General features: G+C 46.4%; 1 protein-coding gene and 1 long non-coding RNA gene across 3 annotated transcripts in view; one reads left to right on the top strand and one right to left on the bottom strand.

Annotated features, from left to right (window-relative positions):
- LOC143784518 (uncharacterized) overlaps positions 1-21,801 on the bottom strand; it is a 37,328-nt gene extending 15,527 nt beyond the window's left edge. Inside the window, exon 1 of the long non-coding RNA XR_013217803.1 lies at positions 21,735-21,801. This is a non-coding gene — a long non-coding RNA (uncharacterized LOC143784518). The remainder of the gene's footprint in view (positions 1-21,734) is intronic.
- Positions 10,131-26,370, top strand: part of TANK (TRAF family member associated NFKB activator) — a 100,013-nt gene continuing 83,773 nt past the window's right edge. Inside the window, exon 1 of one of the 2 annotated variants that reach the window (XM_077272844.1) lies at positions 10,131-10,253. The gene's annotated coding sequence lies outside the window, so the exon portion shown is untranslated. The remainder of the gene's footprint in view (positions 10,254-26,370) is intronic. The other variant, XM_077272845.1, reaches the window with a different exon arrangement.

The following is a 26,370-nucleotide window of genomic DNA, read 5'->3' as shown; positions in this document are numbered from 1 at the left end:
CTAGATGGACTTTTCTGACGATGTAGATGTACAGAAAACCAAATGCACAAACCAACCTTCCTCTTCCAGTGGTTTACCTTAATTTTCATATCCCGTATTGTGCATTTTAATTAAACTCATCATGTTCCTCTCCAGGGAAACAGCCGTATATTCTTGTGATGTAATTATCAGAACAGTTGCAATCCTCGTGCATTTCCGTAGCGCTGCTCTAGCTCTTTAACGGTACATCTATCATAAATATCTTTTATTTCCGCCCACTAATCCTTGGTGACTAGTGAATGCCATACATTGGAATGATGCAGGGAGCTCAGAGGTTTAGAGAGGAAAATCTGTCACCGCCGCAGTAAATGGGTAAAATGTTATTGGAACAGGTGTGTTTTGCCTTTGGAAAAGCATTCAGGCATAAGAAGATGTTATAGCAGCTGCTAAATGTAAATGCTGAAATGAGGCCAAAATAGGTTTTTTTCTCTCTCTCTGTTTTTAGTTTTATTCCAATACAAAGTTACATTGACCAGATGATTCTTTTGCTACTACAGTCAGCTACAATGGGGGAAAAAGTATTTAGTCAGCCACCAATTGTGCAAGTTCTCCCACTTAGAGGCCTGTAGTAATTGACATCATAGGTAGGCCACAACTATGAGAGTCAAAATGAGAAAACAAATCCAGAAAATCACCTTGTCTGATTTGGCAAGATTTATTTTGCAAATTATGGTGGAAAATAAGTATTTGTTCACCTAAAAACATGCAAGATTTCTGGCTCTCACAGACCTGTAACTTCTTCTTTAAGGGGCTCCTCTGTCTTCCACTCATTACCTGTAGTAATGGCACCTGTTGGAACTTGTTATCAGTATAAAAGACACCTGTCCACAACCTCAAACAGTCACACTCCAAACTCCACTATGGTGAAGACCAAAGAGCTGTTGAAGGACACCAGAAACAAATTTGTAGCCCTGCACCAGGCTGGGAAGACTGAATCTGCAATAGGCAAGCAGCTTGGTGCGATGAAATAAACTGTGGGAGCAATAATAAGAAAATGGAAGACATACAAGACCACTGATAATCTCCCTCAATCTGGGGCTCCACACAAATTCTCACCCCGTGGGGTCAAAATGATCACAAGAACAGCGAGCAAAAATCCCAGAACCACATGGGGGGACCTAGTAAATGACCTGCATAGAGCTGGGACCACCGTAACAAAGGTTACCATCAGTGACACACTACGCTGCCAGGGACTCAGATCCTGCAGTGCCAGACGTGTCCCACTGCTTAAGCCAGTACATGTCCGGACCCGTCTGAAGTTTGCTGGAGAGCATTTGGATTATCCAGAAGAGAATTGGAAGAATGTCATATGGTCTGATGAAACCAAAGTAGAACTGTTTGGTAGAAACAAAACTCGTCGTGTTTGGAGGAGACAGAATGCTGAGTTGCATCCAAAGAACACCATACCTACTGTGAAGCATGAGGGTGGCAAGTGCAACATCATGGTTTGGGGCTGTTTCTCTGTAAAGGGGCCAGGACGACTGATCTGTGTACATAAAAGAATGAGTGCGGCCATGTATCATGAGATTTTGAGTGTAAACCTCCTTCCATCAGCAAGGACATTGAAGATGAAACGTGGATGGGTCTTTCAGCATGATAATGATCACAAACACACTGCAGGGGCAATGAAGGAGTGGCTTCATAAGAAGCATATGAAGGTCCTGGAGTGGCCTAGCCAGTCTCCAGCTCTCAACCCCATAGAAAACCTTTGGAGGGAGTTGAAAGTCCATGTTGCCCAGCGACAGGCCTAAAACAAACATCACTGCTCTAGAGGAGATCTGCATGGGGGAATGGGCCACATACCACCAGCAGTGTGTGCCAACCTTGTGAAGACTTACAGAAAACGTTTGACCTCTGTCATTGCCAACAAAGGATATATAACAAAATATTGAGATGAACTTTTGTTAATTACCAAACACTTATTTTCCACCATAATTTGCAAAATAAATCTTGCCAAATCAGACAAGGTGATTTTCTGGATTTGTTTTCTCATTTTGACTCTCATAGTTATAGTCTACCTATGATGTAAATTACAGGCCTCTCTCATCTTTTTAAGTGGGAAAACTTGCACAATTGGTGTCTAAATACTTTTTTCCCCACTGTATATCAGTACTGCACTGCAGCCAGTCAGCTATATCAGTACGGCACTGCAGCCAGTCAGCTATATCAGTATGGCACTGCAGCCAGTCAGCTATATCAGTACGGCACTGCAGCCAGTCAGCTATATCAGTACTGCACTGCAGCCGGTCAGCTATATCAGTATGGCACTGCAGCCAGTCAGCTATATCAGTATGGCACTGCAGCCAGTCAGCTATATCAGTATGGCACTGCAGCCAGTCAGCCATATCAGTACTGCACTGCAGACAGTCAGCTATATCAGTATGGCACTGCAGCCAGTCAGCTATATCAGTACGGCACTGCAGCCAGTCAGCCATATCAGTACTGCACTGCAGACAGTCAGCTATATCAGTATGGCACTGCAGCCAGCAGGGGCTGGCTGGCAATTTTCAGCCTGGGGGGCAATCACAAGGCAGTGGCCCTTGAGTTGCGGTGGCCCTCCTTTTCCCTGCTTATATCTGGCCACTGCATTAAAGTAGCAGAGATAACAGGCTTTAAAAACAGGCTGGTACACAGATATGGGAACTGAACGGAGCTTGCTGCATAGATATAGGAGCAGAATCAAGCTTACTCCAGAGATATGGGAACAGAACGGAGCTTACTACAGAGATATGTGAGCAGAACAGAGTTTACTACAGAGATATGGGAGCAGAACCGAGCTTACTCCGGATATATGGGAACAGAACGGAGCTTACTTCAGAGATAAGGGAGCAGAACCGAGCTTACTACAGAGATAAGGGAGCAGAACCGAGCTTAATATGTCTACTACATGGAACCAAGTCTGCTACATAGAAACTGGAGCAGAACTGAGATTACGACATACATACAGCACCATAATCTAGATTACTACATTGATAGAGTACCAGAACCAAGCTTACTGCTTAGATATGGTGCCATAACGGAGCTTACTTACAAACATACACACAACAATACAGCTACACAGTGCCTAGTACTATCACCACTACACAGAGAATACATAATATTATAATATCACCATTACCTCTACATGAAACTACACTCTATACAAAGACCAATGATGCCACCATACACTCCCTGACACAAGTTATGTTGCGTATTCATGTTATGTAAATAAAAGCTTATAACCTGACGTTAAATTCATCCATTTGTTGTATAAGTTATTCTTTTGAAAGCTGAAACCCTCCAAAATGTGGTTTAGGTTAAGAAAATAAATTGTTATTATAGCAGAAATATTGATCAGTTAATGGAAACAGAATGGTCAGATTTTGGCAAGACAAAATTTTTGTTGCCCACAGACAAATAATTAACTTAAAATACAAATATATGTTGCATAACATTGGTGAATGAAGTTGTGGTGCTCCTCTAGATTCTTTGGTTTTGTCTTCCAAGCTTCCTCTTTCATCCTACCCCAAACATGCTCAATGATGTTTATGTCTGGTGACTGGGCTGGCCAGTCCTTGAGCACCTTGATCTTTTTTGCCTGGAGGAACTTTGTTGTAGAGATGGATGTATGAGATGGAGCACCATCCTGCTGCAGAATTTGACCTCTTTTATGATTTGGAATATAAGAGGTAGCTAATACTTCTTGATATTTTAGGCTATTGATATTGCCTAACACCTTGCAAATGTTTCGCACACCCCCATACTGAATGTAACCCCAGACCATGATCTTTTCACCACCAAATTTAACTGTCTTCTTGGTGTATATTGGATCCATACGGGCTCCAGTAGGTCTCCTGCAGTGTTTGTGGCAGCTGTAGTGTAATTCTACTGAAGAGAAATCCATCTTCTGCCACTTTTCCAGTGTCCATCTATTTAGCAGGCTGTGGGAGTTTGCAGATGCCACACAGTTTTTTATTTGCCTTTTGTTTAGTGCTGGCTTCTGGGCACTGATTCGACCATGGAGGCCATTTTGAGACAGAATCCTACAAACTGTTCTAGTTGACACAGGGACTTGAGGTGACCAGACCTGTTGGAGCTCTGCTGCTGTGGAAGAGGGGCTTGCTTTGGATTTTCTAACCAATCTTTCTTTATCCAATGAATTTGTCTAGCAGAAACCTTCCTCATTATGCCTTTATCTGCATGAACTCTGTCTGTGCTCTGTTTCAGTCACAAATCTCTTCACAGTATGATGATCACTCTTAAGTTTTCGTGAAATATCTAATGTTTTCATACCTTGACCAAGGCATTGCACTATTTAATGCTTTTCAGCAGCAGAGAGATCCTTTTTATTTCCCATATTGCTTGAAACCTGTGGTCTGCTTAATAATGTGGAACATCATTTTGAAGTAGTTTTCCTTTAATTAGAATCACCTGGAAAACTAATGATCACATGTGTTTAAGATTGATTTTAGTGATCCATTGAGCCCTGAGACACAATACCATCCACGAGTTTATTTGAAAAACAAAACAATTAAATCTTTATGACACTTAAATCCAATTTGCATAATAATTTGGAACATGGTGTACACTAGACATCTGAATACAGAGGTGCACCCACAAACAATATATAATTGGTTATTATGCAACCTCATAGATTGTAAGCTTGCGAGTAGGGCCCTCATTCCTTTTGGTATCTGTTGATCTATGTGTTTATTGTTATGCTTAATGTCCATTGTCTGTACAAGTCCCCTCTAAAATGTAAAGTGTTGGCACTATAGAAATAAAATTATTATAATTATTATTATTAACCGACCATTCCAAATATAAATTATAATCCACCACTGTGCACCCACTAACTATAAATAGCTACTTTCCCCATTTAAAGGGAACCTGTCACCGCGTTTTTTCCGTATGAGATAAAATTACCGTTAAATAGGGCCTGAGCTGTGTGTTACAATAGTGTATTTTGTGTACCCTGATTCCCCACCTATGCTGCCGAAATACCTTACCGCCGTTTTCGCCTGTCAATCAGGCTGGTCTGGTCAAATGGGCGTGGTGACATCGCTGTTTCTTCCCCCAGATCTTGCTTATTTTTCCGTTGGTGGCGTAGTGGTTTGCGCATGCCCAACTGCCGAATCCACTGCACAGGGGAGGAAAAAGAGCCCGATTTGCGCTATTCCTGTGGTGATCGGTGGAGCGGCCATCTTCCTGAGGCCGCGCGTGCGCAGACGGAGCGCTCTGCTGCCCGGGGCTTCAGGAAAATGGCCGCGGGATGCCGCGCGTGCGCAGATGGAGATCGCGGCGGACATTTTCCTGAAGCCGAGTTCGCATGTACTGCACCTGTACTCTTTCCCCCAATTCATTACCAGTCACTTCATCCTCATCGCCCACCACTATGTACCTACCACTCTAACCCTAACTCCGATTCATTATAGTTACATGCCCCTCCTGCCCCAATTCATTGTCATGTCTTTCTCTCTCACCCTCTATTCATTATCAACTGCTCTACCCCACATTCAATACATCATTTACTCCCCCACCCTTAAAATTAATTATTTGTTCTTCCCCTAGATCATCATTTGCTCCCCCACCCCCTCTTCAATTGATCATTTGCTCTCCCCACCCCCACCTTCAATTAAATTGCTGTCCCCTGTCCCTCATACTGAATTTATCATTTTGCAGTCTCCCCACTTTAATTTGAAGTCTCCTTACTTCATTCATTGCAGTCCCCTATCACCCCCTCACTTCATCTGCAGTGCCCCTTCATCATTTGCAGCCCCCTATCCCCCTTCCATTTCATCATGAGCAGTCCCACATCAGACACACTTCATCATGTGCAGTCCTGCAGTCCCGTTCTCCCACTTCATCATGTGCAGTCCCCTTACCCCCCACTTCAACATGTGCAGTCACCCTTACCCCCCACTTCATGTGCAGTCCATCTTACACTACACTTTATCATGTGCAGTCCCCATTACCCTGCACTTCATGTGCAGATCACCTTACCCCCCACTTCATCATGTGCAGTCCCCTTTAACCCCCACTTCATCATGTGCAGTCCCCCTTACCCCCCACTTCATCATGTGCAGTCCCCCTTACCCCCCACTTCATGTGCAGCCCCACTCCCCCTTCATCATGCACAATCCCCCTTACTCCCACTTCATCATGTGCAGCCCTATTCCATCATACAGCCCCACTCTCCCCACTTCATCATGTGCAGTCTACTTTATCCACTAAACTATCATGTGCAGCCCCACTCCATCATGTACAGCCCCACTCAACCTTCATCATGTGCAGCCCCACTTACCTCCTCACTCCATCATGTGCAGTCTCCTTTAACCCCCAAATTCCATCATGTGCAGTCTCCTTACACCTCCCACTTCATCACTTGCAGTTACCCTCCATTAAATTTATTTTATAAAGAAAACAAAAAAGTTCTTCATACTTACCTTACCAGTCGCTCCCCTGCAGTGCCTCTCTGCTTCTAGCATCCGGGTCATGTCGGCGCGTGCGTGAGGATGCCATCGCACATGCCCAACACCTAACCTGGAAGTATAGAGAACATGAAGGGAGCAGTAGCTGCGCAGCTGTCAAGGTGACAGCCAAGCATAGCTCCTGGCCCCAGCACAGACGTGTGCGCTGACTGTGATGCGGCTGTGTCTGCTGCCGGCCGTGTCACAGTACAGCAGACATGGCTGCGCACAATTTGCTGTGTGGCTGTAGCCACCACCAGGCAGCCGGCCCTGAACAGCAGCTGGGGGAGCGGCCCGGGGGGCATTTGCCTCTTTGCCACCTGGGCCAGTCAGCCCCTGGCAGCCAGTCAGCTATATCAGTACTGCACTGCAGCCGGTCAGCTATATCAGTATGGCACTGCAGCCAGTCAGCTATATCAGTATGGCACTGCAGCCAGTCAGCTATATCAGTATGGCACTGCAGCCAGTCAGCCATATCAGTACTGCACTGCAGCCAGTCAGCTATATCAGTACGGCACTGCAGCCAGTCAGCTATATCAGTATGGCACTGCAGCCAGTCAGCTATATCAGTACGGCACTGCAGCCAGTCAGCTATATCAGTATGGCACTGCAGCCAGTCAGCTATATCAGTACGGCACTGCAGCCAGTCAGCTATATCAGTACGGCACTGCAGCCAGTCAGCTATATCAGTACTGCACTGCAGCCAGTCAGCTATATCAGTACGGCACTGCAGCCAGTCAGCTATATCAGTATGACACTGCAGCCAGTCAGCTATATCAGTACTGCACTGCAGCCAGTCAGCTATATCAGTATGGCACTGCAGCCAGTCAGCCATATCAGTACTGCACTGCAGACAGTCAGCTATATCAGTATGGCACTGCAGCCAGTCAGCTATATCAGTATGGCACTGCAGCCAGTCAGCTATATCAGTACTGCACTGCAGACAGTCAGCTATATCAGTATGGCACTGCAGCCAGTCAGCTATATCAGTATGGCACTGCAGCCAGTCAGCTATATCAGTATGGCACTGCAGCCAGTCAGCTATATCAGTATGGCACTGCAGCCAGTCAGCTATATCAGTATGGCACTGCAGCCAGTCAGCTATATCAGTATGGCACTGTAGCCAGTCAGCTATATCAGTATGGCACTGCAGCCAGTCAGCTATATCAGTATAGCACTGCAGCCAGTCAGCTATATCAATACTGCACTGCAGCCAGTTAGCTGCACCAACACTGCACTGCAGTTTCTCAGCTACACCAGCACTGCACCCCAGCCAGTGGTGGACACAGATGGAAAAGGTCCCCTGTGCAATCACAGCATATGGGTCCCTCTTTGTCTCTGTTACAGGCCCTGCTTGCTGATTTGAAGGTGGTAGTTGCCCTCTTACCTCTTTGGCCTCTGTGCGGCTGCACATGTAGCACCAATAATATATCCGCCCCTGACTGCACTCAGTCAGCTACATCAGCACTGCAAGCAGGGTCGGACTGGTCCACCAGTGAACCGGAGGATTCTCCGGTGGGCCCAAACACTGACACCTGCTGGCATACAGGGTCAGCAGCTGCCTAGGGTCCCCGCTGCTCCTGGGGCCCCCAGCCAGTGGCCTTTTTGCTAATAGCTGCACACCACACATCTGCTATGGGGGTCCCGGTGACAGCAGAGCAGTAGCGGGTGGCAGGAGGCAGAAGCCGGCTGCTGCGGCTGAAGCCTGTCCCCTGCTAAAGAGAAATGAATATTCACTCTTCCCCACGCCCCCATGGGCATGGAGAGGAGTGAATATTCATTTCACTTTAATAGTGGGCAGTGTTAGCCGCAAGCTGTATCTAACACTGCCCGCTATCAGGGCCAGCAGACAGGGCCCCTGCTCCAATCGAGGGGCCCCCAGCCCATGCGGCCACTATAGGGCCATAAGTCAGGGGGCCGTATTCAGTTGAAAGCAATAATGGAGGAGCAAGCGACAGGTGTTGCTCCCTCTCCCATCAGTCCCCTCTGCCTATGAACCTGTGTGTGCGCGATGATGGCAGACCGCAGTGAGTGCAACTGCTGATACCGGAACAGAGCCGGAATCAGCGTGGGAGCAAGGTGGAGAGGTGAGTTTTGTGTTTGTCTTTTTAATATATACGTATATATATATATATATATATATATATATATATATGTATATTTATATATATATATATATATATATATATATCACTGAGTCCTGGTTGCATTATATTCTGTGGGGGAGGCTGCATTATATTCTGTGAGGGGGCTGCATTATACCCTAGGAGGGTGATGGGAGGCTGCATTATACCCTATGAGGGGGCTGATTTATACCCTATGAGGGGGCTACATTATATTGTATGGGGGGGGCTTCATTATACCGTATGAGCAGGTTGCATTATAATCTGAGGGGGCTACATTATATTCTATGGGGGGCTGCATTATACTATATGAGGGGGATTACATTATATCCTATGAGGGGGCTACATTATATTCTATGAGGGGGGGCTACATTATATTCTATGAGGGGCTGCATTAAACTACATGAGGGGGCTGAATTATACTATATGAGGGGGCTGCATTATATTCTATGCTGTGCTGCGTTATATTCTATGGTGGGCTACATTATATTCTATGAGGGGTCTACATTATATTCTATGAGGGAGCTGCGTTATATTATATGAGGGCTGTATTATATTCTATGAGGGGGCTACATTATACTATGAGGGGGCTACATTATATTCTATGAGGGGGCTACCTTATATTATATGAGGGGGCTACATTATATTCTATGAGGGAGGCTACCCCAACCCCTGCTACATAATTAAGACGTGTACTACCTTATATTATACCCAGATATTAGCGCGTTTTACCACCCAATTGGTGGTCTTGTATTTTTTTCTATCTAGCTACATAGTGGGCCCCAATAATGGTTTTCTCTGATTTTCCCAAGGTGCTCCAGTCCGATGCTGACTGCAAGTATAAAACAAACCCACTAAAGGAGGCACAGTGGTTCTCAGAATCAGTGCAGCTCCCAGAGGTCGGACCCCCAGAGATCATACAGTGATGGCACATCCTAGCAACAATATGCCACCACTTTGTGAGACTGGAAAACCCCTTCTGTCTCTTTAAGCCCTATGTGCACAGGATGCAGAGCTAAATTTGTGATTCAACTTCAGTTTTTACAGCACAGAGCTAATATATACAGTATATATATATATATATATATATATACACATACATACATTGCGGTACGTTTATCTGCAGACCTATGGTCAACCTCTGAGAACACTTTGGTATGAAATGGGCCAAGTGACAAACTCAGCTCCGCTGCATCTGTAACTACAATCGCTGGCAAATATCAGATCAAATCTTTTAAAGTCACAATGTAACAAAGAGGAAGGTAACGTGATACACGCCGTTACTTCTGCTCTAACTTTGCTATTAAAACTCGGTCGTACGGTAATTTGGCCGCAGTCGAAAATGTTATCATGTTTGTGTAAGATTATAACATTGGGTATTCTAAGAAATAAAAATGTGTATGTCTAAGAATTACACAGCATATTGGGGTAAGACACTGAAAGCAATTGGTTGATATGTGATACAAATAAGGAAGCTGATGCTCGGGGATTCCCCCTGGAAGTTCCCAGACATTACCAGCTCTCAGCTCTGCACACAGGCCAGTGCACTGGCAGAAAGCACACAGGCAGCAGCGCCTGGCCCGTCCTGGATCCAGCATAGGAATAATATTCTCATAGAACCGCAAAACATCGGATAATAAAGGTAAATGAGAAATGGAATGCATTCTTACTACGTCATCTTTACTGGGTAAAACTATCGGAGGCATTGACATCTTAAAAAGCGCAGTTTTGCATTTCTGAGCTCACAACTGGGGCAGTGATGTTTTATTGAAGTGGGGGGTGCATATAATTAAATTATTAGAAGAATCGGTCCTAGATTTAATTTTATAGATTTACAGCTTCTGCATGCAAAAAAGTTTTCACTTGCTTTATTTACATGATTTTTTAAATTTTATTTACCTCGAAATCAAAAAGGCATGAACACTAAAAAGATTGGAAGTATCCTGCAAAGCTGCAATAAAATAAATAAATAAGGCGCGGAATTTCAAAAAGCGTCATTCAATTATTTACTAATACTGCAGAAATGGCCGATGTGACGTCAAAAACGTTAAATGTTAAAAGTGTTGCTTAATGTGATGGCATCATATAAATAGATATCATTATAAAAAAGAAACGATAATAAGAGGATGTAATACGATGTATGTAAAAATGTACCGTACCTCTGGGAATTCCTAGACAAGCCATAAAAATAGGCCACAATTTTCCCCTGTCCGTAAAAAACAATTGATACGTCCGTTTTTTGTTTTTATTATGTTACAGTAATTATCATCATGTTACAGTTTACGGTGAATGCAGCTGATGTGTTCATATCAGAATAATGGACTGTGTCACTTGTGATCCTATCGATTTATTATGGTTTTGCAATGTGTCCGTAAAAAATATTGACTCTCCGTGATTTTTTGATAAGCTGTCCAGAAATGGTAAAAAAAAAAGAAAAATCAAGTTGTCAACCCTGTGTGTACCTCCTATTTGATATGTGGGAACATAGATCTATTTTTTTTTTTTTTTCGAAATCCGACAATAAATTAGACGCTGAAAAAAAAAATAATGACATTTTTTTTTCCGGCCTGCGGCAAATATGAGAAAAAAAAACCCTGCAGGAGATATAAAAAAAAAAATAAGACAATACATTATACTGACCCTCTTCTCTCCCCTGATGATCCAGTGCATAATTTTCGGAGGTCCCCCTTCCTTTTGTTGTTGCATGACATTTTTGCAGAAAATAAAGGCAGGGGAGTAATTATAATAGGTGTAGGGGTTGCATTTGCACCCCCCGTCCTGGAGCCTAGGGGGGGGGGCAAAAGGTCTCTGTAGCCCATATGACAAGTCTAATATTATTAAAGACCCCATGATAGTTGAGAACACTGTTGAAGTTTTTCCTCATGCACTGCATCACTGGGGGGAAGAAAATGGGGAATGTAGCTTATTTTGGCGTTTTTATCATATCTGCCGCAGTTTTTCCCTTTTTTTTTTCCCCAAAGGCCGGATATTGCTTTAAAATATCTCTGTAATACAATGACATAAAGAGACACCTTATAACAGAGTATCTACTCTGTGCACAGCTTCATAGAGTACATGAGGTTCTAAAGGGTACCCGTTGTTTACATTTTTAATTCATAAATCAATAGCACACGTAAAAATAAGAAACTTTGTAATGTATCTTATCAGAAAAATCTGCTTCTTTCTCTTCCTGGACTGATCTTCCATTCTTAATTTATGGGTAAAATCTGTATTTAGTGAAGACGGATTTCCCCATTACTGAAATAGGTGATGACAGTTGGTGCTTTTAAAATTCTATGGAGACAGAGGGAGCAGGATGCAGATACAGACATTCTGCTGCAATTTCTTAAAAGGCGGCTACACTTTAAAAGAGTAAATTGATTAATTACAATTAACAATTTCCATTCTGAATTGTTTTATTCATTGTAGAAAAAAAAATCCTTGCCGCATTCCAATTTTTAAAATTTGAATATTTTTATTTTAATAATAATAATAATAATAATAATTTTATTTATATAGCGCCAACATATTCCGCAGCGCTTTACAACTTATAGAGGGGACTTATACAGACAACAGACATTACAGCATAACAGAAATCACAGTTCAAAACAGATACCAGGAGGAATGAGGGCCCTGCTGCTCGCAAGCTTACAATCTATGAGGAAAAAGGGGAGACACAAGAGGTGGATGGTAACAATTGCTTTAGTTATTTGGACCAGCCATAGTGTAAGGCTCGGGTGTTCATGTAAAGCTGCATGAACCAGTTAACTGCCTAAGTATGTAACAGTACAGACACAGAGGCTATTAACTGCATAAAGTGTATGAGAACATGATGGAGGAATGTGATTATGTTGTTGTTTTTTATTATTTTTATTTTTAATCATTATGAATAATTGTTATATACTTTAGGCATGATGATAATATTACTATTATTAACATTTGTATTATTATTAGTAAGTCATAGTAGTAGTGGTAGTGGAAATAGTAATCGTAGAAATATCAGTAGTCGTAGGCGGCAGTGGTGGCGTGGAATAAGTATTACTGTTTTATGCATTTTTTTAATGTCTTTTCATGTGTTTTTATTTCCAAAATGCTTTTGTTCCTATGTGCTCATGACATTATATATACATTTGTAAAGATTTTAGACATTTGCATAGTGTCACTGTCTTTTACTGTATGTTTGCAGGGTAAGGCTATGTTCACACTGGGTGTTTTTGCAGCAATTTTTTATGCTTTTTGTTCATGCAAATTTTCAGCATCGTTTTACAGTACCAGCAAATTCTATGAGATTTCAAAAATCTCATGCACACAAAAAATGATTATTTTTTTCCTATCTGATTTGGAAACCTGCTGCGTTTTTACAAAAGGCATCATGTAATTTCTTTCAGCGTTTTTTCCAAAAAAGCTGCAAAAGTGCTGCAGATGCAGATATCAGGTTTTGCTGCGGTTTTTGGTGCCAAAACCTGATAAAGTGGAATCATATTATTTTTTTATGCAGTAAACTTTATCAGCATGCATAAGAGACACATGATGTACCCTGACAAAAACGCAGTAAAAAAAACAGCAAAAACTAAGCAAAAAACATGGCAAAAACTTAGCAAAACCTGCTTTTTTACGTTGATTCTTTACTGCCAAGAGAGCAGGTTTTGGCTTTGAAAAAAAAAAAACCACATCAAAAACACAACATGTGAACACAGCCTAAAGGTGCATTTGTCCTGTTCATTTCTGGGTTAGAGGGTGCTGTGCGGAAAATGATGGACATTGTGCCAAATACCTAACAGGCCCCATTATAGTCAATGTGGCCCATCAAGCGCTGTTGGCGTCCATCAGGTGACCAGTCTAGGACTGCCGTTAGATTTGGTGTTCTGCTTCTGGAGTATAGGGGGAGCGGAGATTGTAACTACGCTTAGACGCCGGCGCCAAGGGGGCCGAGAGGCCACATAAGAAGATACTAGTATCAGGGGTGGATGTACAACAGTGCAACCACAGGGGCCCAAGGAGTAAAGGGCCACTGCTATCTCCAAAATGGGTGGAATTGAGCATTCTGAAGACATGCTGGACTGCAAAGGGCCCATATATTGTTTTTGCATAGGGGCCCTATTTTGTATAAGTCCGCCAGTCACTAGTGTTATAAATGGCACCCGAGAGGAGAGACTTTAGGGTTACATTTTGGCATTTGAGGCCTAAACCTTCAAATTACATTTTTTTGTAGCAGATGATTTTACTTTCTACATTTCCATTTTCAGTAATACTTTTTCTTCCACTTACATTTTTTTTTATCTTAAACACTACGTAGTAGGCCTGAAGACACGTAATCTCATGGGAATTCCTGCTGGTGCGTCTCTCGGGTAGTCGGACTAGTTCTGCTATAAGGATGTTGTAGTGACAGCAGGAAGTGCCAGGTTGTCACTATGGAATTTCCTTCTGACAAACTGTAAAAATTCCACTTTTTGGCTAAATTCATACACGATTGTATTTTTGGTTTGAGTCCTGTGTGGGAACAAACTGACATCGCATGGACAACGTGGGACCGATGATATTTAATTGGGCTATTCAGATTAGCCAACTGGATCTGCTCGTGAAAAAAATATCGCAGCCCGCACTATTCTCTTCCATATTTCGGATGAGATTCGCCTTTTCAAGTGTATTTGTGCACAAAAACAAAAATCGGAAACTCTTTTTTTTATACATTTGTGTGAACTTAGCCTGTTTCAGGAAGTAAAGCAAATGTAATCAGCGAACGTCCCACTTACTTATGATTTGATAGGTCGGCCTCTACCCTGCTATACTCCCCTCGAAACAGAGTTGGTAAATACGACTGCCTTTTTTCTGATGTTTTTTGAAAATGTTAGGCCCTTTTCCTGTGTTTTTACATTAACGCCTTCCTGAAAATGGACATATCATCATGTTTTAATTTCAACCCTCTAACCATAATAAGACACTATGGTAAGTCAAGTGGGCCTCACAGGGACAGTAACATATGGTTAACATCCAAAGAGTGAGACCTGAAATAACTCAAATTCTGGCCAATGACCCCTTAAATGTTGTGGTCAATAGCAGCTTCAGCATCTAGGATTTTAGTCACAAAGAAGGGATTCCTCTTATCACCCTATTGGCACCCCGCAACTGAACTGCAGGGAGCTGTATAATTGCCGTAATAGCTAGAAGCATGACAAAAACAAAAAAGTATGCACATAAAATAAGAATAAACTTTTTTTTTCCATAAGGAGAAGACAAGATATGGCGACAAATACAAACAAGTTAAAAAAAAAAAGTTTGAACCAATTCCATTTCTGGCAACTTGTTTTTCACAGTCGTAGTACCCCATTCATCCGATATAGCAGCAGTTACTTGTGTCATGGTCAAAGACGCCATATTGCCCCAGCATTAATACCAAAATAGGCTTAAACCTGAAAGAGTTAACAAAAGAGTTGACATAGGGATTCTGTTTCTGGTGGTTTCAAGTTAATGAGTCATGCACTGCCCACTCTTCATATGCACTATGAGGCAACAGTGAGTTAGAAGAGGTGGTTATCTTGTTTGGGTTTCCCCTTTAGCTAAAACTAAGAGCCTGAGTAGCTTTTGGCATTGGAGGAGTGCGGGAATAACTTGCATATACATTCAATGCATTGCCTCTTATCTTCATCAACCATTTAAAAGAAAATAAATAAATAATAATAAAAAAGACCAAAATTAGAGTATGAATGTTGTCATAAAGAACAAAATCTTGCAGACCTCCAGCTTCCAAATGTATGCTTTAATCAGGCAATTCTAACCATTCAACATTCCTTAGTTGATCATTATTAACCTCATTGATAGCAGCCAAGGCTGAAAGTGTAGGGATTTCTACACGTGGTACTTGCACTCGATATTTTGTTTCCATTTTTTCATCATTTGTAGATCATTAACTTGTCTATACATTCTGTGATTTTCATAATTCCACAATTTTTTCTTCTTCGAGTTGGAATTTCACCACACCACACCAAAGTCCTGGGAGTAGGACTGGTGAGATGTTCGCTCAGAAAAACCTCTTCAAAGCATTACCCTCATCGTCTCCAGACCAATCTCTGGCTATCGTTGCATCTAAGACAATAGCAGGACTCATCGCTGAAGAGGAAAGACCTCCATTCCAGCCTCCATTGCCATTTTGGTCTGCGCCACGATAGTTTTGGAGAGTGGTGGCGTGAGGTCAGTGAAGAGGTCTTCATGAGGGAATGTCACACCAGTCCTAGTCGTGGGGTATGGTGTGGAGTGGCATAATGCATAGCTCCCAACCGTCCCTCATTGTGCGGGATTGTCCCGGATTTGATTCTCTGCCCTGCTGTCCAGCGCAGGACGCTCTTATCCCGGGAGACAGCAGGAGACCTCCCGTCACGCCCCCTTTTGTTAGGCCACGCCCCTTCCCCATATTCCTGAGTCTCCCAGCGTCACTGTTCAGAGAGGGAGAGAGAGGGGACACTTCTAGTTTGAGGTACGTAGTAACAGCCGAACACAGCCTGGGTGCCGGCGGCATGAATGTAAGCAGCAGACCAGTGTGAGTGGACTGGAGCTGCTAATTATAATGCCTGGCTAGTGTAATCGTGCGTGGAATGAGTGGGGCTGAGCAGGGAGGGATCTGGACACACTCACACAGCCTCCCTCTGTTTGCCTCGGCTGCTCAGTGCTCACTGCTGTGTTATCTTATTGCAGAGCGACAGATGCAGATCAGTGTGAGTGAGTAGTCGATGTCACAGATCGATGACTCACTGACACGTCTGTCTCCAGTCAGTGCATTTGAGGAGGAGCAGCTGCAGCTCCCACGGAGAGGGTGACGACACGACGCTATTGTGGCTGCTATTTCCCCACGCATAAAAAGGGCTACCAAAGCCCCTGTGACAGTCTGACACTGTATCATCATGTGCTATAATGAGACACGTGGCTCCACTCGGTGCACTTCATACACACACACACGTGGCTCCGCTCGGTACACCTCGTACACACACATGCGCGGCTCCGCTCGGTACACCTCGTACACACACACAGACGCGGTTCCACTCGGTGCACCTCGTACACACACACACGCGGCTCCGCTCGGTACACCTCGTACACACACACGCGCGGCTCCGCTCGGTACACCTCGTACACCTCGTACACACACACACACGCGGCTCCGCTCGGTGCACCTCATACACACACACACGCGGCTCCGCTCGGTACACCTAGTACACACACACGCAGCTCCGCTCGGTGCACCTCGTACACACACGCGGCTCCGCTCGGTACACCTAGTACACACACGCGGCTCCGCTCGGTGCACCTCGTACAGACACAGAAGCGGCTCCGCTCGGTACACCTCGCACACACGCACGCGGCTCCACTCGGTTCACCTCGTACACACACGCGGCTCCACTTGGTACACCTCGTATACACACACGCAGCTCCGCTCGGTACACCTCGCACACACACACGCAGCTCCGCTCGGTACACCTCGTACACCTCGTACACACACACAGACGCGGTTCCACTCGGTGCACCTCGTACACACACACACGCGGCTCCGCTCGGTACACCTCGTACACACACACGCGCGGCTCCGCTCGGTACACCTCGTACACCTCGCACACACACACACACGCGGCGCCGCTCGGTGCACCTCATACACACACACACGCGGCTCCGCTCGGTACACCTAGTACACACACACGCGGCTCCGCTCGGTGCACCTCGTACACACACGCGGCTCCGCTCGGTACACCTAGTACACACACGCGGCTCCGCTCGGTGCACCTCGTACAGACACAGAAGCGGCTCCGCTCGGTACACCTCGCACACACGCACGCGGCTCCACTCGGTTCACCTCGTACACACACGCGGCTCCACTTGGTACACCTCGTATACACACACGCAGCTCCGCTCGGTACACCTCGCACACACACACGCAGCTCCGCTCGGTACACCTCGTACACACACACACACACGTGGCTTCGCTCGGTTCACCTCGTACACACATGCGGCTCCGCTCAGTACACCTCGTACACACACGCGGCTCCGCTGTATAGATCAGCTGACGTGCTCGGTTCAGTGTGGCCTCAGCGCCGGAGCCCGCGCTGAAATGGGGTTTATTACCTATGTCGTACTATTACGGCATAGGTAATAAAGGAGTTAAAGAACAGCACCAGAATGGGGGGGCATATACCAAGATAAGGGATATATATTACCAGGATGGGGATATATATACCAAGATGAGGCCCAGTATAAGGGACATATACCAGTGTGTGTATATAGATAGACTAGCTATTGAACCCGTTCTACACCTGGGTGGCGAGCATTTATATTGGTATATGGTCTCCATCCTGGTATGTACTGCTTCCATCCTGCATCCTAATCCTGTCATGTGCTCCCATCCTGTGCCCCTATTCTGTAATGTGCTGCTCCTATCCTGCGCCCCCATTCTGTCATGTGCTGCTCCATACCTCCCAACCATCCCGGATCCAGCGGGACTGTCCCGATTTTGACAGTCAGCCCCGCGGTCCCGGGCGGGACATTAGTTGTCCCGCACTGGTTGGGAGGTGTGTAATATCACCCGGTCAGTCCCTGAGCCCCTGCACCCGTCCCGCAGAGAACTGCAGCATATTGGCTGCTCTGTGCGCACAGGCTCAGTGATGAAGTCACAGGATGGGAGGAGTCAAGGGGCCAAATGATCGGGAGGACCTCCGTGTACAGGACTCTGCTGGTTGTCATGATGCTGGAAGGTAAGCATATGTGTGAGGTCAGGAGGTGTTTACAGTGTGGATGTAGCAGAGCTGTGTGTGTACAAGGTGTATGGATCGGAGCAGCGTGTGAAAGGTGTATTGAGCAGAGTCGTGTGTGTAAGACGTGTACGGAGCCGTGTGTACGAGGTGTATGGAGCGGAGCCGTGTGTGTACGAGGTGTACAGAGTGGAGCCGTGTGTGTACGAGGTGTATGAAGAGGAGCCGTATGTGTATGAGATGTACAGAGCGGAGCCATGTGTGTGCAAGGTATACGGAGCGGAGCAGCGTGTGCAATGTGTACGAGCGGAGCCGTGTGTGTACGAGGTGTACGGAGTGGAGCCGCATGTGTACGAGGTGTACGGAGTGGAGCCGTGTGTGTATGAGGTGTACGGAGTGGAGCTGTGTGTGTATGAGGTGTACGGAGCGGAGCCACATGTGCTAGGTGTATGGAGCGCAGTCGTGTGTGTACGAGGTGTATGGAGCGGAGCCGCATGTGTACGAGGTGTACGGACTCGGAGCAGACGCTGGCTGTGTCGGATCGGAGCAGATATTGCTCCTCGCTCTGACACTGACTGGCACAGGAGACACGGAGGTCTTTATCAGTGGCGTATCACAGCTGCAGCGATGAGAGCAGTCAGCGGTGCAGCTGGATGACACCATTCAGCGCCGTGGGAGTGGAAGCTGCCGGCTGCTGCGAGGGAGCGCGGTGAAAGGTGTGTGTGTGTAGTGATGGAGAAGGCAATGATGGGGGTGGGGTAACCATGTAACCATGTGTGGCCATTATACTGCACCCAGCATTGTGTGGGGCCATTATACTGTATGGAGCATCGTGAGGGGCCATTATACTGTACCCAGCATTATGTGTGGCCATTATACTATACCCAGTGGGTATGTAGTTGTAGGAACTTAGTTCCTGTTTGTTAGGAGTTGGAGAGAAGCTGCTGAAAAAGAATGAAGTTTTATGTTCTGTTGTCTAGATTATAGGTCACAAGTGGGGAGTGTGTTCAGCGACAAAAGATCTAAGGATAGCAAGTTCTGGAGCAAGTACAACAAAAGATCTAAGGATTGCAAGTTCTGGAGCAAGTACTACAGCAACTGATTTCTTACATGGCTGAGTGCAGAGATTGGGAGGAGAGTAATCAGATGGAATCTGTCATCCTCAGTGTGTATTGCCAGTAGCAAATAGAGCTGAGGGAATTTCCCTAGGCAGCTAAAAAGAGTTGGTTACAAGAAGGCACTATGTTAGCTGGTCCTGGAGGTTTAGAGAATTCCTATTTGGACCAGGAGAGGACATGTGGTATCATTGCAGTGGAAGATAATGAAAGTGAAGGTCAGAACAGACAAGCCTGGAGAGCACTCATGTACCAAAAGTATTGAGCCTGCTATCGTTAGTTACAGTTATACTTAAGGAATTCCAGTAAAGATGTTTTTATCTTTTTACAATGGAGTCTGGTCTCACTGATTCGCCATGTATTTTCAAGGTCCTTGTACCATGAACCACTTGTTTCCTGGATAGGGGTAAGTAGAAAACCCCATATCACACACACACTCAGGGGTGACTTAACTGGATGATTTGGGACTGCAAAGCAAGCCTCGCCTCAAATAGTCGCTTGCAGTGCTCCTGTGAGCAGCCTCCGGGGTCTAAACTTGCTATCATGACCTGCAGCATCTCCAGACTTGTCTCCCATTGAAGACATCTGGGATGTCATTGGTGAGGAATTACAAAAGGGTTGCCCAAGTACATTCAGCACGACACAACATTCCTCAGACGACTATTAATAACCTCATTGATAACAGTCTAATCAGTATATGAACATGCGGAGAAACTATAATAATAATAATAATCTTTATTTATATAGCGCCAACATATTCCGCAGCGCTTTACAGTTTAACAGTTTCAAACACAACAGTCATAGGTAACAACGTTAACAATACAATTATGCAAAATAAGACGACCCTGCTCGTGAGAGCTTACAATCTACAATGTACTAAACCTTAACATCCAGCTGTCAAATTATTCAAAGTTTTCAGGAGGAATCATATTGGGCGTATATATCTATATCTATATATATACACTCACCGGCCACTTTATTAGGTACACCATGCTAGTAACGGGTTGGACCCCCTTTTGCCTTCAGAACTGCCTCAATTCTTCGTGGCATAGATTCAACAAGGTGCTGGAAGCATTCCTCAGAGATTTTGGTCCATATTGACATGATGGCATCACACAGTTGCCGCAGATTTGTCGGCTGCACATCCCAAAGATGCTCCATACAAGGCAGGATGGATCCATGCTTTCATGTTGTTTACGCCAAATTCTGACCCTACCATCCGAATGTCGCAGCAGAAATCGAGACTCATCAGACCAAGCAACGTTTTTCCAATCTTCTACTGTCCAATTTCGATGAGCTTGTACAAATTGTAGCCTCAGTTTCCTGTTCTTAGCTGAAAGGAGTGGTACCCGGTGTGGTCTTCTGCTGCTGTAGCCCATCTGCCTCAAAGTTCGACGCACTGTGCGTTCAGAGATGCTCTTAGGCCTACCTTGGTTGTAACGGGTGGCGATTTGAGTCACTGTTGCCTTTCTATCAGCTCGAACCAGTCTGCCCATTCTCCTCTGACCTCTGGCATCAACAAGGCATTTCCGCCCACAGAACTGCCGCTCACTGGATTTTTTTTCTTTTTCGGACCATTCTCTGTAAACCCTAGAGATGGTTGTGCGTGAAAATCCCAGTAGATCAGCAGTTTCTGAAATACTCAGACCAGCCCTTCTGGCACCAACAACCATGCCACGTTCAAAGGCACTCAAATCACCTTTCTTCCCCATACTGATGCTCGGTTTGAACTGCAGGAGATTGTCTTGACCATGTCTACATGCCTAAATGCACTGAGTTGCCGCCATGTGATTGGCTGATTAGAAATTAAGTGTTAACAAGAAGTTGGACAGGTGTACCTAATAAAGTGGCCGGTGAGTGTAGATAGATAGATAGATAGATAGATAGATAGATAGATAGATAGATAGATAGACACAGTCATGGCCGAAAGTGTTGGCACGCTTGCATTTGTTCCAGAAAATGAAGTATTTCTCGCAGAAAATTACTGCAGTTACACATGTTTTATTATTCTTTTGTTTTCATTGTGTGTATTGGAACAATACAAAAACAAGAGAAAAAAAGGTGAATCGGATATAATGTCACACAAAGCTCCAAAAATGGGCTAGACAGAATTGTTGGCACCTTCAACTTAATATTTGGTTGCACACCCTTTGAAATAAATAACTGCAATAAATCACTTAGTTTAACTTTTGACAAGCTTCTTACACCTGTTACATCTGTGACCGTCGCCCCCCGCATGGTTCACCTTCTCTCTCCATGTGGGGACGCCGATGTACTCACCACCCCAGCCACAGCAGCTCCCTAGTGATCCGCTTCCTTCCTCATTGCACGCCGAACTGTCTCTCGGCTGTGCACCTAGTGTGCTCGTGCGCCCGCTACACTGCTCTTAAAGGGGTAGCGTGCGCATATGGTAAATGCCCCCAGCTGATACCTGGGAGGAATTTAGTTAAAGTGTTAACATCTTGCAGCTTAAGTATAAGTATATAAGGGGACAGTACAAATATCTCGCTGAGGATCTGTTTATACCAAGGAAGGTGACGGGCACAAGGGGGCATTCTTTGCGTCTGGAGGAGAGAAGGTTTTTCCACCAAAATAGAAGAGGATTCTTTACTGTTAGGGCAGTGAGAATCTGGAATTGCTTGCCTGAGGAGGTGGTGATGGCGAACTCAGTCGAGAGGTTCAAGAGAGGCCTGGATGTCTTCCTGGAGCAGAACAATATTGTATCATACAATTATTAGGTTCTGTAGAAGGATGTAGATCTGGGGATTTATTATGATGGAATATAGGCTGAACTGGATGGACAAATGTCTTTTTTCGGCCTTACTAACTATGTTACTGTAGGGGACAGGGACCTGGTGAGCTGTGCAGACGGGTGGAACCATTGTTGCCGGGAGTCGGGGTTCCGGGGGACGGATTTGAGGGGCGCATGGGAAGCCAGGCTCATGCGACAGGAGGCAGAGTGACGCAGGGAGAGGAGAGGATAAAAAGCAAAACGCGCGAAAGCAGGGGCAGAGAAGCGCGGGAAATCTCTGAGGAGAGGAAACTGCAGCGCAGTTGTTGTGTGTGTGCAGGCCGCAGTGAGACTCGCTGGAAGCAGGGGGAAAACGTGCAACAGACACTGCGGGCAATTACCAGAGCCCCCAAAAAGAGGCGCATTCGTCGTCAGCGACCCCCCAGGCAGAGGGGTAGTGCTGATCAGCTCAGGGACAGTATTACCGCGCTCCCCGGGAGCATCTTGCCACCGAGTGCTCCGGGCCCTCCTGGGTTTTTCTTAGCTGTGACTGATACTGATAATTCTGCTAATTCTCCTCAAAAAGACTCCTCTCTGGACGTGGAAACTGTTACCCCGGATCAACGTCCGCCTGCGGGAGGTAACGCAGCACCGCAAAAGACATTCTGGACTCGAATCTACACCTGGGCTCGACGTCGGAGGACACCGCCTTCCCTCACCACTAGGACTACGTCGCTGACGGAGCCTCACCACCGGGACTACATCGCTGAAACAGCACTGATAAGTGAACGTTGTTGACTTTACCTTAGTAGGGGAGGTACTAGTAAGGCGCTGCCGCGTTCTTCGGGTATAGTTCAGTCCTCCTATATAGTAGATAGGATTTACTGTCATATTGTAGACTTGTACTTAAGTTCCCTGCGTGGAAAACTGTTGTTATCTTTTTGGTTGGAAGTTAAAAGAAAAGTTAAAAACGCTGTTCGCTTTCTGGCTCCCATTTGTCCCTGCATCCTTCTTTATCTGCGGTCTCTACATTTGGCGTAGTCGGCAGGATGCAGGATCCAAAGAGGGAGCCAGAAGATACGGAGGATGGGGCTGGGCCGAGAGCGTCTCTCTCATTGGGGGCCATGTTGAATAACCTGCCCAAGTTTAATGGGAGCAACATGTTGTTGTGGAGTTGGACTGAAAGGATGCGGGGGCCGCTGAGGATGCATCCTATGACCCCGGCCCTGGAAGCAGAGGTGGCCATTATGGCCTTAGACGGAGAGGCCCGAGATTCAGTGATGTTGAGACCCCCCACAGAGCGGAATACTTTTACCGGGGTGTTAAATGTGTTAGAGGGGACGCACGGGGACCCCACCGACGTGGGAGAGCTGCGGGCCCGGTTGTTTGGACGGCGACAAAAAGAAGGCGAGACTGTCACTCAGTACATGAATGCTCTGCAAGAGCTAAACATTGCAATCGTGCGCAAAGATGGTATGGGGATGGGACATGTTGACGTGACCCTGCGCGACCAACTGGTGACGGGACTGCGAGATGAGTTGACCAAACAGGCTCTACGTGAACGAGTGCGGGTCGACCCGCGCCTGACTTTCTCCGACATAGGCAATGAGGCCCGCACCCGGGAGCAAGAGAGGGGGGTGACGGTCCTGACAGGAGAGACTCGGGTTATCCAGACCGCTGCACCAGGAGGGGGTGAGCCGTCGTGGGTTCAGGAGATGCGGCAGGAGCTCAAACAAATCAGAGACGAACTGGCTGAAGTTAAAAAGAATGCGCGAAGCCCAAGGGAGCTACCCCGGGGGCAAGGGTCTGGGAGTCCAGCTCGTGGCGCTCGTCCAGGATATTATCCGGTCCCCGGTGCTTGCTATGGTTGCGGGGAGGCAGGACATTTCACACGGGAGTGCCCCCGGAGAGGGAGGGCCTCGTCCCGTCAGGCGTTAAACTAGAGGGCTCCGAGCTAAGGGGACGACGCTCGGAGCCAGAGTCCCCGCGGATGGGTGGTGAAAGTCCCGGAAATTTGGTTGCCAGCTGCCCCCTGGTTTGGGCAGAGTTTGAAGGGCGGGCTGTCCGTTGTCTGGTGGACACCGGGTCCCAAGTCACGACTATGCCCGAGGCTTATTTTAGAAAACACTTTCCTTTGACAGTCAGACCCCAATGGGGTCCCGTAATTCGGTTACAGGCCGCCAATCAGCTGCCCATCCCAGTGGAAGGGGTCACCTGGATGCAAATATCTTTATGTGGGAAGGACCTGGGCCGCCGGGGGGTTGTGTTAACACGGGGAGATCCCGGCCCACAACATACTGTGACCTTGGGGATGAACGTATTGAAAGATTTTGGCAGTTTTCTGTTAGGGGAGACTACGCAAGAGACACTCAATCAGTGGGGGACCAGTACACCTCAGGGCTCCGTGTTCAGACAGTTAGTGAGGGAAGTCCGGGTACAAGAGACCTGTCAGGAGGGAGACATACTAGGGAGAGTAATTACTTCCCCGACAGCAAAGGTGACGTTCCCCCCAGGACAGACTGTTATATCCCTGCCCATACGAGCTCGCATCCCTCTAGAAGGAGTACAAGTACAGATTGAGCCCACCTTTACATCCCCTTTGCCCACAGGACTGCTGGTGGCCCGATCCCTGGCTACTGTTAAAAATGGGGCCGTACCAGTGCGATGTGTGAATGTGGACGAACACGATGTCGTGCTACGGGTCCGAAGTGAGATGGCCAAAGTGTTACGACTAGTGTTGAGCATTCCGATGCTGCAAGTATCGGGTATCGGCCGATACTTGCTGTATCGGAATTCCGATACCGGGATTCCGATACTCTTGTGGTATCGGGTATCGGGTATCGGAACAACATTAATGTTAAAATGTGTAAAATAGAGAATTAAAATAAAAAATATCGCTATACTCACCTGTCCGACGCAGCCGGGACCTCAGCGCAGGAACCGGCAGCGTTGTTTGTTTAAAATTCCCGCTTTTACATGGTTACGCGAAGTCCCGGCTTGTGATTGGTCAGGGCGGCCATGTTGCCGGGCCGCGGACCAATCACAGCAAGCCGTGACGAAAATACGTCACGGCTTGCTGTGATTGGTCCGCGTCCCGGCAACATGGCCGCCATTAACCAATCACAAGCCGTGACGTCACGGGAGGCTGGAAACGCGCTCATTTTAAAAAGGGCGCGTGTCCAGCCTCCCGTGACGTCACGGCTTGTGATTGGTTGCGTCGCGGTCAACCAATCACAAGCCGGGAGGCTGGACACGCGCCCATTTCAAAATGAGCGCGTCCAGCCTCCCGGCTTGTGATTGGTTGATCGCGGCGCAACCAATCACAAGCCGTGACGTCACGGGAGGCTGGACACGCGCCCATTTCAAAATGAGCGCGTCCAGCCTCCCGGCTTGTGATTGGTTGATCGCGGCGCAACCAATCACAAGCCGTGACGTCACGGGAGGCTGGACACGCGCCCATTTTAAAATGAGCGCGTGTCCAGCCTCCCGTGACGTCCCGGCTTGTGATTGGTCAGGGCGGCCATATTGCCGGGACGCGGACCAATCACAGCAAGCCGTGACGTAATTTCGTCACGGCTTGCTGTGATTGGTCCGCGTCCCGGCAACATGGCCGACCTGACCAATCACAAGCCGGGAATTCACGTAACCAAGTAATAGCGCGATTTTTAAACAAACAACGCTGCCGGTTCCCTCGCTGAAGTCCCGGCTGCGTCGGACAGGTGAGTATAGCGATATTTTTTATTTTAATTCTTTCTTTTACACATTTATATGGTTCCCAGGGCCTGAAGGAGAGTTTCCTCTCCTTCAGACCCTGGGAACCATCAGGGATACCGTCCGATACATGAGTCCCATTGACTTGTATTGGTATCGGGTATCGGTATCGGATTGGATTCCGATACTGTGACGGTATCGGCCGATACTTTCCGATACCGATACTTTCAAGTATCGGACGGTATCGCTCAACACTAGTTACGACCTTTAGAAGTGATGCCCCCTCCAGATATTTTGCAGTTAACGGTGGATTCCCCTGATCCCTGGATGGTCAGTGTCCGGTCTACACAGGATCCTGAGCCAATAGCGTTTCGAAAGGGTCAAACTATTTTGGAGCACATGCGGACGGAATTGTCGGGCCTGGATCCATCACAGATCTCACAAGTGCAGCGACTCCTTGGACATTATGCTAAA

This window comes from Ranitomeya variabilis, chromosome 7 (genome assembly GCF_051348905.1).
Source record: "Ranitomeya variabilis isolate aRanVar5 chromosome 7, aRanVar5.hap1, whole genome shotgun sequence".
Classification (NCBI taxonomy): domain Eukaryota; kingdom Metazoa; phylum Chordata; class Amphibia; order Anura; family Dendrobatidae; genus Ranitomeya; species Ranitomeya variabilis.
The sequence above is the reverse complement of the archived record's forward strand: the minus strand, read 5'-3'. Positions and strand labels throughout refer to the sequence as shown.